The following is a 12,763-nucleotide window of genomic DNA, read 5'->3' as shown; positions in this document are numbered from 1 at the left end:
AGTTCTTAAAAATTAATTTTAGGGTCCAGGGATGTGACTCAGTGGTCAAATGTCTGCCTTTCAGATGTGAGGTCACAAGCTTAATCCACAGAATGCCTCACACCTTGAATTCAGATGCCAGTGGCACTGCCATTGAAATACTTGATGAGTGAAATAATAACAATATCAGCAACATGGTTAAATGTGGAAATGTATTCGATTATTTGTTTATATAACCAAAGCAACTCTACTCTTTCAAACCCACTAATTCTAAGAACGTGTGGGTTCTGATATTTGTTCTCAAATACCTCCATAATAACCTTGGTATACAAAAATGAGCAATTAGATATTTTCTTGCATGACCACTTAGAAAGCATCTCAAGGGCACAGATATTGTTAGAATAATAGACTATCAGTTTTAACCCCTTATTGAAAAATAATGAATCAGATCAGATCTCTGATATTTGGGAATCTAAAGCTCAACTCTCATCACCCATAAATCTTTAAGGACAATGAGGAAACAAAGGAATTCATCTGCTCTGGAAGACAGGGTCAGAACTCTCAGCAAATCATCCAGCTCAAATAATTCCTCAAGCCTCACTGAGGAGGACATCAAATCAACACTTCATGCAAGGGCGATGAGTATAAAACAATCATTGGAAGACAAAGTAAATATGCTCAAGGTGGAGCTGATCCAGGATATCAAAGATCCCATACACATGGAATTGAAGAAGTTAAGGAATACAATAGTAAATCACAGTAACAGAAATCAGCACACATGGAAAAGTATCAGAGATACTAAAGACATCAACAATAATGAAGTGGAAAAAGAAAAGAGAAGCAGATAAGTAGAAGAGAATGAAGAGGAATAATATCAAAATTATAGAAATACCAGGAAAATAGGGGAAAAGTAAAAAGAAAGAACAACTGGCAGAAGAAATAGTAACTGAGAAATTCCCCAGAGAGTGGTATTCTGTACAAATACAAGAGACCCAAAGAACATCAAACAAAAAAAAATTCCCAAGACAACACCAAGGCACATAGTAATCAAAATGATTAAAAAAAACAAAAGATAGACTATTTTAAAAATATTTTTCATTTTTATTTTTTAACTTTTTAATTGAATCACTGTAATATAGACCATTTCAAAGTTTTTCATGACTGGATTTCAGTCATACAGTATTACAACACCCATCTCTCTACCAGTGTACATCTCCCAGCACCAGAGTGCTCAGTTTCCCTCCCATGCCCCCCCATCACCTGCCTGCCTCTACAGCAGGTGCTTTTCTTTTCTCTCTCCCTTCCTTTCCCTTATCTCTCTCCACTTTTGGGTGTTGTGTTTTGCAATATTGGTACTGAAAGGTTATCAAGAATATCCCTTTATCTACTTTTAACCCTTAGATCTTGTCCAGCGTGATCATTCTCAGCTATTACTGTCATACTGGTCTCTTCTCTATCTTACCTACTCTCAGCCCCACACACACTTGTGGTTAGTGCCAACCATTGTCTTGTCCTCCTAATCCCTGTTTTCCCTGGCCATGGATATTAGTCTTCTACCATATATATTTTATATACTACAAATAAATGCAGTCATTCTATATCTGTCCCTATACTTCTGACTCATTTCATTCAGCATGATCCTATTCATGTCCATCCATTTACAGGCAAAATTCATGGCTTCATTTTTCCTAACAGCTGCACAGTACTCCATTATGTAAATGTGCCATAGTTTCTTTATCTATTCATAAGACTACTCCAAATCATCAAGAAGAAAAAAGAAACTTCAAGTACAATGGAAATAATTTAAGAATTACAGAAGTCCCCATATAACATAATACAACCAAGAAAAGAGTAGAATAACATCTTAAAATTACTGAATAAAAAATAAGTTCAACCTAGAGTAACTACCTTGCGAAGATATAATTTAGATTTGAGGGAATGATAAGAACCTTCTTAGACAAACAAAATCATGCAACCTTTGTGACAATCCAACATTGCAGAAACTACTACAAGCTTCTCATAAAAATTAAATGGCTATTTGTAAAAGTAACTAAACAACATGCACACATACTAGGCTATATCATCATTTACATCAATACTCTTTCTATTAATATAGTAAACTATTATACAAAAAGGCATAGAGAGTGGATGGGTGGATAATGAAACAAAATAGGTGTATTAGTTTCTCAGAAGAAACACACCTAAACTCAAGAATAAATAGAGGCTCAGACTGAAACAATGGAAAATAATCATAAAAGCCAAAGATAGACAAAAAAGCAGGAGAACCATACTTATACCAGGTAGCATTCAACATAAAGAAGGCAGATAAAGATCGGAGACAAGAAAAGGATGCCCACTCTCATCACTTCTCTTTAATATAGTACTGGAAGTATTAGCAATAGCCATCAGGCAAGAAAAAGATATTAAGGGGATTCAGATCGGAAAGGAAGAAATCAAGCTCTCACTATTCGCAGATGATATGATACTATACCTAGAGAAGCCTAAAAGCTCTAGTAAGAAACTCTTGCAAACAATTGACCTGTACAGTAAAGTCGCAGGCTATAAAATCAACACCCAAAATCCATGGCCTTCCTATATGCAAACAATGAGACAGAGGAAAGGGACATGAAAAAAGCAATCCCGTTCACAATCGTGCCCCAGAAAATCAAATACCTTGGAATCAGCTTACCTAAAGAAGTAAAGGGCCTCTACAAAGAAAACTATAAAATGCTACTCCATGAAATAAAAGAGGACATGAGGAAATGGAAACATATCCCCTGCTCATGGATAGGGAGAATAAATATTGTCAAAATGGTAATACTCCCCAAAGCATTATACAGATTCAACGCGATCCCTATAAGGATACCCATGTCATTCTTCAAAGAATGGATCGAGCAATCCTGAAATTCATATGGAACAACAAACGCACACGGATAGCTAAAACAATTCTTGGGAAAAAGATGATGGGACGCATCACCCTCCCCAACCTTAAACTCTACTACAAAGTGGTAACAATTAAAACAGCATGGTACTGGAACAAAGGCAGAGCTGAAGACCAATGGAACAGGGTGGAATAACCCTAAACACAACCTCAAGTGTATGATCATCTAATCTTTGATAAGGGAGCAAGAGATGTGAAGTGGAGCAAGGAAAGCCTCTTTAACAAATGGTGCTGGCACAACTGGACAACAACATGCAAAAAAATGGGCTTAGACTTCAACCTGACACCATGCACAAAAGTCAGATCAAAATGGATTAAAGACCTCAACATCAGATCACAAACCATAAGGTACATTGAAGACAAGGTCGGCAAAACCCTCCACGATATTGAAGATAAAGTTATCTTCAAAGATGACACGCAACTGGCTAACCAAGTGGAAACAGAGATCAACAAATGGGACTACATTAAACTAAAAAGCTTCTGCACCACAAAAGATACAGTGGCCAAAATAGAAAGACTATCTACAGAATGGGAAAGGATTTTTACACAATACCCATCAGAGAAGGGGTTGATATCAAGGGTATATAAAGCACTGGTTGAACTCTACAAGAAGAAAACATCCAACCCCATAAAAAAATGGGGCGAAGAAATGAACAGAAACTTTTCCAAGGAAGAGATACGAATGGCCAAAAGGAACATGAAAAAGTGCTCTACATCACTAATCATCAGAGAGATGCAGATCAAAACAACCATGAGATACCACCTCACACCACAGAGACTAGCACACATCCAAAAGAACAAAAGCAACCACTGTTAGAGAGGATGTGGGGCAAAAGGGGCCCTTCTACACTGCTGGTGGGAATGCCGACTGGTTCAGCCTTTTTGGAAAACAATATGGACGATTCTCAAAAAACTAGAGGTTGAGCTCCCATTTGACCCAGCAATACCACTGCTGGGAATATATCCCGGAGACACAAAAAGGTATAATTGAAATGACATCTGCACTTATATGTCCATTGCAGCACTGTTTATAATAGCCAGAATCTGGAAAAAACCCGAGTGCCCTAGAACAGATGACTGGTTGAAGAAACTTTGGTACATCTATACAATGGAATACTATGCAGCTGTTAGAAAAAATGAGGTCATGACGTTTGCATATAAGTGAATCAGCCTGGAAAGTATCATGCTAAGTGAAATGAGTCAGAAAGAGAGAGACAGACATAAAAAGATTGCACTCATCTGTGGAATATAGAATAATAGACTAGGAGACTAACACCCAAGAATAGTATAAATATGTACCAGGAGGTTGACTCCATGGCTTGGAGGCTGATCTCTAATTCTGGGCAACTCAGAGAAGGGAACACCAAGTAAAATGTGGTTGAGGCCATGCGGGGGAAGGGTGATGCACTCCGAATATAGACTAGAGACTGAACGCAATGGCCACACAACACTTTTATTGCAAACCACAATACCTAATCAGAGAGAGAGAACAAAAAGGAATACCCTGCCATAGTGGCAGTGGGGGGGTGGGGAGACGGGACTGGGAAGGGTGGGAGGGATGCTGGGTTTAGTGGTGGTAGAGAATGGGCACTGGTGAAGGGATGGGGTATCGAACTTTGTATGGGGAAAACATGAGCACAAAAATGTATAAATCTGTAACTGTACCCTCACGGTGATTCACTAATTAAAAATAAATAAATTATAAAAAAGAGATAGATACTACTTATTGTTTAAGGTCACAATATACAAATACATTAACCCGTACTAGTATCAGTAATATAAAAACCAATACAAATAATGAATAAAACTGGTTATATAAAAAGAATAAACAAGATAAAAAACTTTCCTAACTCATAAGGGAAAAAGAGAAAATGTCCAAATAAATCAGATCAGAGATTAAAGAAAAGAAATTACAACGGACCTCTCAGAAATCCAAGAAATTATGAAAGGTTACAATGAACAACTTTATGCTATTAAACTGGAGAACCTAGATTAAATGGACAGATTACTTATAATCATGTACTCTCCCAAACTGAATGGGGAGTAAGTAGAAAGCCTGAACAGGCCAATCACAAGAAAGTAAACTGATATAGTAAATACAGATTTTTGCAAGGACAAAAGTCCCAATAAAGATGGGTTTACCAATGAGTTCTAACAAATCTTCAGAGAAGACAAGTGTCTGGCAACAATGTTCCTATACAAAACTTGATTGCATCCTTATATACAAATAATAAATCAGAGGAGAAAGAGATCAAATAGTGTATCCCATTCAAAATATTGTCCAAAAAGTCAAGATTCTAAGACTCAACTTAAGAAAAAGCTGCATGGCGGCAGAGGACCTGGGCTATCCCCCTCAAGTCTCTGCCCGTCCAGCAGACTGGCTGTCACGCCCACAATTTGCCTTCGGGAGCCATCTTAGCACACCAGCCGCCCTGGCCTACAGACACAGCAGCAAGTCCCGAAGACACCACAGAGCCAGAGATCTCTCCAGGCCCCATACTGAGCCAATTTCATGGGGGCACTCAGATGGAGCAGGTGTGCTCTTCCTGCCTACTGCTGATGAAATCCTGTCAACCAAGAGTTTCCACAAGCAAGGCCCACCCTCCCCACCACACCCCCACCTGTATGCAGGTTCCAGGACTAAATCTCCAGGCCACATGGCGGCAGAGGACCTGGTCTGGGTCTTTGGCCCCCCAGTAGACTGGCTGTCACGCCCATAATTTGTCTCCAGGTGCCATCTTAACTCACCAACAGCTCTGGCCCAGAGATTCCCAGTTGAATCCCAAAATGGATTAGTGCTGCACAGAGATGTTTCTGGAGCCCAGACATTTTCAATCTAGAAATTTACATTTACAATTGCAACCATGGGAGCTCTCATGATATTCAAAATGAGCAATGGAAAATAAATTATCTAGCATCTGCCCCTGGCAGGTAGACTTGAATAGTGGGGGGAAATTTCAAGCAAAACCTAATACCCAAAATTAGAGAGACTGTATTGAGGAAATTGTTTGCCATAAAGGCAGAGTGAGGACTGGGATGTGGGTGGTGGAAAAGTGGAAAATGTGCACTGGTTGAGGAATGGGTGTTTCATCATTGTATGGCTGAATCTCAAACATGAAAGCTTTAAAACTATATCTCACTATGATACAATTTTTTAAAAAAAGTAATGTGGGGTTCATGCCCAATTAAATTAGCTTAATCAATGGCTGAACAAATAGCAGTACTTCTACATTATTTTTAAAATGTGGGATTATATACTATGAAAACTTTAAATCACTTAGAGATAGACCTTAGAAAATGAGAAAATATTCCATGTACATCAAATGGAAGTCTCAATATTGTCAGAATGATGATCCTAACTAAACTACTATATATGTGCTGTATACACCTTATCCAAATCCAGGCAACACTCTTTTAGGACTTATAATAGTCTATAATAAAGTTTGTATAGAATCATAAAATACCCAAACTGTACAAGTCATACTGAAAAATAAAAAAGTGGGAGGAATCTGTTACCTAAATTGAAACTACCATAAAGCTATAGTGATCAAAACAGCATTGTACTGGGATAAGGATAGAGTATCTGACCAATAGGTCAGAATCAAATATCCATGGACAAGTCCTCATAATATAATCAGCTAATTTTTGAAAAGTAGTAAAATGAAATAAATACATCCCATTCAACAAATAATGCTGGAAGAAGTGGATAACCATATGTGAAAAAATTAACCTAGATTTGTATCTCACAATTTATACAAAAGTCAATTCAAAGTGCACTACCGACCTCAGATCATATCAGAATCTATACATATGTTGAGGAAAAATACAGGATTCTCCATTATTTGGACTTCATATTGGTCTTCAACTATCTGATGCTACTGGTAAAGATAACAGAATTTTAAAAATAAACAAACATGACCACATCAAACTAAAGGGTTTCTGCATGGAAAAAGAAACATGGGATATAACTAAAAAACAGGTAATGAATGGGAGAAAATATTCATACCCAACACACCAGATAAAGTGTTAACATACAGAATATATATAAGACTCCCAAAGATCAAAAAATCCAAAGCCCCACCAAAAACTGGAGAGAGGAAATTAATAGACAATTCTTTGAGAAAGACCCATGGTTTTCCAATAGGCACGTGAAAAGTGCTCATCATCACATATTCCAAATCAAGATGACAATGAGACACCATCTCATACCAGTGAGAATGGCACATATCAAAAAACCAGGAACAATCTGTGGCAGGGATATGGTGAGAAAGTAACTCTCATCTACTGCTTATGAGAATGTTGTCTGGTTCAACCCCTATGAAGAATAATATGGAGATTTTCAGTAATATAAGAATTGAACTGCCATATGACTCAGCAACTCCACTTCTAGGTATCGGTTTCCAGGACTCAAAATACTTATGCACATGACGTCTGAAACTTAACTATGAATAACGTTGTAAATCATGGTGTTTTAAAAAGTAAACTAAAAGTAAAAAATTAAAAATTAAAGTCTTGCTCTTCTGAGTCAAAGAGATAATATAGCAGGTAGAGTTCATGCTTTACACCTGATTCGTGCAGTTTTGATCACTGACACCCTACGTGGTCCCTCAAGAACAGCCAGTTGTGATCCCTGAATGCAGAGCCAGGAGTAAGCCCTGAGAACTGTTGGGTGTGTTCCTGAAAGAAAAACCAAAACATGGAAAGTATCATGTTGAGTAAAATGAGTCAGAAAGAAGAAAGAGACAGACATAGAAAGATTCACTCATATGTGGAATATAAAGTAGCAGAGAGGTATGAGCTAGCAATGATGCAACTTCTGGCAGAAATCCCTCTGGACTTTGTTACTAAAATACAGAAATCCAGAAACTCGCGGCCACTATTGTGGCCATACGACCTCATATCTCTTCATTGTCAGCAATTGAAAACAAATGATCAAATGCTTCCTTTCCAGCAGGTCCAACTCTGGGGGGGAGGGAAACTCCAAACAATAATAGTGAGTTTTTTGTTTGTATGTAATCAAAGTAAAGAGAAAGTAAAGTGAAATTTATCAGCTACACAGGTGGGGTGGGGATCTGGGGGGCTGGGGGGGTGGGAGGGGGAGGTTTACTGTGGTTCTTGGTGGTGGAATATGTGCACTGGTGAAGGGATGGGTATTAGAGCATTATGTAACTGAGACTTAAGCCTGAAAGCTTTGTAACTTCCCACATGATGATTCAATAAAAATAAATAAATAAAACCTTAAAAAATCTTTCTCTTCAAGTTTCTACTGGCTTCACCTCCCTACAGTTTTGAATACTTAGGTGAATTATTTGCTATACATTTATAGCTATTCTCATTCAATGGTATCCAGACGCTTTGATTGACATATGAAAATATCTAATAATGTATAGAATATAATGATAGAGTTTGTATTATAAACTCTCTGTTTATCCAGCAGCAAAGTAAATACTTTTCAGAGACATGTAAAGTCACTTCATGGTTTCTCCCTTTTTGGCCCATTTAATCAACCAAATACCCAAGAGAATACTTCATCCTTAATTGTTAATTGCATTTTGATTAGAAAATCTCAAAAGTGAAGAAGCAGAGAGAAGTTGTAAATAATAATTATCGCACAATCAAAAATCAATAGGGAAAGTTCTTTGATTGAACTTTTTTTTGACCGAAATAACTACCAAACCAGTCTCTCTCCTGCTATCACATATACACTGAGATAGAGTAAAAGGGCAGATATGCCAAATCTTTTTGTCAGGACTTAATAGCCTCATCCTGCCAATTTTATGATGCCTCTGTTTACTTCTTTCTTAAGAAGATAAGGGACTAGAGTACAGAAGGTAAGATGTTTGCCAGCCTATATAGTCATCTGATCCATTCCAAGAGTGATCCTTGAGCACATAGACAGAAGTGATCCCTGAGTACATATTTAAGAGTAATCCCTGAGCACCGCCCACTGGATGTGGCCCCAACAAAGCAAAAAAGAATTCAGTTTCATTTTGAGTACTTTTCTTTCCTAGAGTGCTCTGGAAAAACCACTGGTGTCAGTAAATAGAACCTAATAGTCACCAATTCAACACTCCAGGTTTAGTGGCTTGGACTCTCATTACCACAGGCTCAGGACCTTGAATAGCCTCTGCAGAAATAGGGGTCAAATGTATTGAAATATGATTTAATTTTGTAAGTACTTCATTTTTATCTTAGATACACAAAGTCTTTTCTAGGAGACTGAAGATATGCTAACTAGAATATATTGCTGTTATACATTATAAATAAAATCTGCAGTTGCTAGGTTTGCATAATTTATCTTAAATACGAAATTACAAAATTTTAAAGTCTAGACCTATGCTAACTAAACATGGTCTATGGACCAGCAACAAATGCAATACCTTTATTCTTGCTATAAATGCAGAATTACAGGTTCCACTCCAGTTTTACTGCACTAAAGTTCCAGAAGTACTTTTTTTCCCACTGAATATCCTTAAAGAGCATCTGCTTCTCGAACTTTAATGTATATATGAGGTACCTGGGTACTCATAAAACTTCATTACTGATTTCCCAGTAAGAGTGGGGAAGGAACTAATATATCTCAGAGGAGCAATATTAACTATTCAAGGTTTCTTATGTAAGCTAACACTGTAAACTAAAAATTTCTTCAAGTCAAAGTTTGTCAGGTATATGTTTTAAGCCCTCAAGTAGCTTATCATTAGAATATACATGACAGTAAATAACCTAAGGAGTCTCTTAGCTATCATTTCATATCCAAATTTGTACTTAAAATAGGCAGACAGCTATAATTTTGGAAATTTCAAAAATACTCCAAGTATAATACAATTTTCTGTTCAGTTTATTTATTTGTAAATTTATCAACAGGAACAGCCTGTAGTAAAAATAAATCTGATTTGGGTGTATAAGCAGTCCAGAGTGTAATTAGCAGGTGGACCACTGGCTGGAGCTCAAACTCTTAACATTGTAACAAATTTGTACCATATTCTAATTTTGTTCTTTTCATCACAACTGTTTTTAAAGAGTTCAAAAATATTAAGAATACTTTGTATCAAGGAAAAAACCACACAGTGCAATCTGCATAAAATGCTGACAGCAGGAGCAATGTGAGATATAAAATTCAAAATACTTGAATTGAATTCTCTGTTCATCCACGGTGGCACACTGTCACATGAGTTAGATGAGAGGTGAATAGAAAAATAAGCCCTCTTTGCAGTACAAAAATTCCCATAGACAGCAAAAGAAGTTTGGTTATTTGGCCTGTTGTATTTATTTTAGATAACTAAGGTTATCAATTTCCCAAAATATCTCCATGCAAACTAATCAGCCTTTAGATAGGGACATCAATTCATGTGACAAAGTTGTTTCCATCTTTAAGAGTAACATATCTAAAAAACCAGCATATGTGGTAATTAAAGATTTCACTATTTCCAAGGTGACTTTATTCTTTATTGTGCTTCTATTTTCATTTTATTCTGAAGCTATGTACAAAATCCTTCACTAGAATAAAATAAACGTTTAAATTAGTTATCACAGACATTCAAGAGATAAAAGCACACCCTCTTGAGGTCCCCTCCATCCGCCCTTCCGAGTCCCAGCCTGCTCCTCAGACCCTCAGCACTCCAGCCTGCCTAGTCCGGTTGTGGGAAAGGGGCGTGGCCTAATAGTCAGGGGCGTGGCCTAGGAAAGTGGGAGTGGCCTCTTTTGGGGCCAGCTGCCGCTAACATGGCCGCAGATATTCTCCTCAAACCCATCAATATGTTGTTTCATCTCAACCTTAGTCACCTATGTCATGTCCAAAAGTAACATTCTAGCTTTCCAGAAATAGTAGGACAATAAAACACAAGACTTCACATAAGGATTAAAGGAACATCTGAATGGGAGGCCATGTTCTAGAAGGGGAAAATAAAAAGGCAACCACCATTGACTGAGCTCATCCACAATCCTTTTTGGCAACAAGAGGGAACGGGGATACTGATCTTCAAGGTCCTTCTTCCATACCACCACAACAACATGAAAAAACAACACAAATCCCCACCGCAAGCAGAGGACAATGAAAGGAGTCCAGAAAACTCAATAGGCGTTTCTTGCAAACTTGTGCTCTCTGATAAAGAAACCAGAGTTGAAATCCTCCAGATGTTCAATGAACTCAATGGAACGATTGACAACTTAAAGGAGGACCTGACAGAAACAGTACAACAGACAGCCAACAAAACATGGGAAGAAATGAGAGCAGAAATAAAAAACCTACAAAAAGAAATGAAGGATTCACTAGATGAAATCAAAAACTGTATGGCTACCCTCAACAATAGAATGACTGCAGAAGAAGACAGAATCAGTGTGCTTGAAGATCATCTGCAAGAAGCCTACAAGCAAAAACAAACAATGGGAAGGGACCTCAAAATAGCTCTAGGGCTACACAGATTCCTAGGGGATGATTTCAAGAGGAACAACATTAGAATCATCAGAGTACCAGAAGGACAGGGAATCAACCCCAACGAGAAAGCCACAGTCAAACAAATCATGAAAAGTTCCCAGAGCTGGACAATGCAGGAATTCAGATTCAAGGCTCCCGAAGGGTGCCAGCTAAAAGAGACCCTAACAGAAAAACCCCAAGACATATCATAGTTACAATGATGAATATCATGGATAGAGACACTATACTGCAAGCAGCAAGGTCGAAGAAGGAAATCGTATACAAAAAAGCACTCCTTAGATTCACAGCAGATCTATCAGAGGAAACCCTCCAAGCCTGAAGACAATGGTGGGATATAGTGAAAAAACTCAATGAAATGAATGCTTCACCAAGAATACTTTACCCGGCTAAACTCTCATTCAAACTCGAAGGAATGATACACTATTTGGGGGATAAACAACAGCTCAGGAACTTCATAGACTCAAAACCAAACCTAAAAGAAGCACTAAAGGGGCTATTGTAAGACAAGAAGAACCCCTACAAGCACAACAAACCCTTACAGAAAGATGGCGCAAAATCCCATAACAATAATCTCTCTTAATGTCAATGATCTAAATTCACCAATTAAGAGACACAGAGTGGCAAAATGGATTTAGAGACTAAATCCAACATTTTGCTTCCTGCAAGAAACTCATCTGAATAACCAGAACAAACACAGACTCAAAGTGAAAGGATGGAAAACAATCCTGCAAGCAAACAACTCTCTCAGAAAAGCTGGGCTGGCCTTACTAGTATCGGAAAACATAGATTTCAGGTTGAAAAAGATTAGATTACAAATTATCAAATGCTTCCTTTCCAGCAGGTCCGACTCTGGGGGAAGGGAAATTCCAAACAATAATAGTGAATTTTTTGTTTGTATGTAATCAAAGTAAAGAGAAAGTAAAGTGAAATTTATCAGCTACACAGGTGGGGTGGGGGACTGGGGGCTGGGGGGCTGGGGAGGAGGTTTACTGTGGTTCTTGGTGGTGCAATATGTGCACTGGTGAAGGGATGGGTGTTCGAGCATTATGTAACTGAGACTTAAGCCTGAAAGCTTTGTAACTTCCCACATGGTGATTCAATTAAAAAAAACACACACACACCCTCTTGAATACTTAGTTCATGTCATTTCTTAGAGATGTCTGTGGACTTTTAAAAAAATTATAATCTATGCATCTAATTACTAGGTTTCAGTGTGGTGGGATAATGAAACTACTCCAAAATGCATTGGATATTGGTTTATGACTCTTAAATATATATATATGTACTCCTTTGAATGATTTATATTTTAAATTAATTATAAGATATGTGAATTATATGTCAATAAAATGTTATTTTTTAAAATTATTTTTCATACTTTTTCACCTAATCATCTATATTTTTTTTAGATA

The sequence above is a fragment of the Sorex araneus genome, chromosome X (assembly GCF_027595985.1).
Source record: "Sorex araneus isolate mSorAra2 chromosome X, mSorAra2.pri, whole genome shotgun sequence".
Taxonomy (NCBI): Eukaryota; Metazoa; Chordata; class Mammalia; order Eulipotyphla; family Soricidae; genus Sorex; species Sorex araneus.
This window is presented reverse-complemented; position numbering follows the sequence as displayed.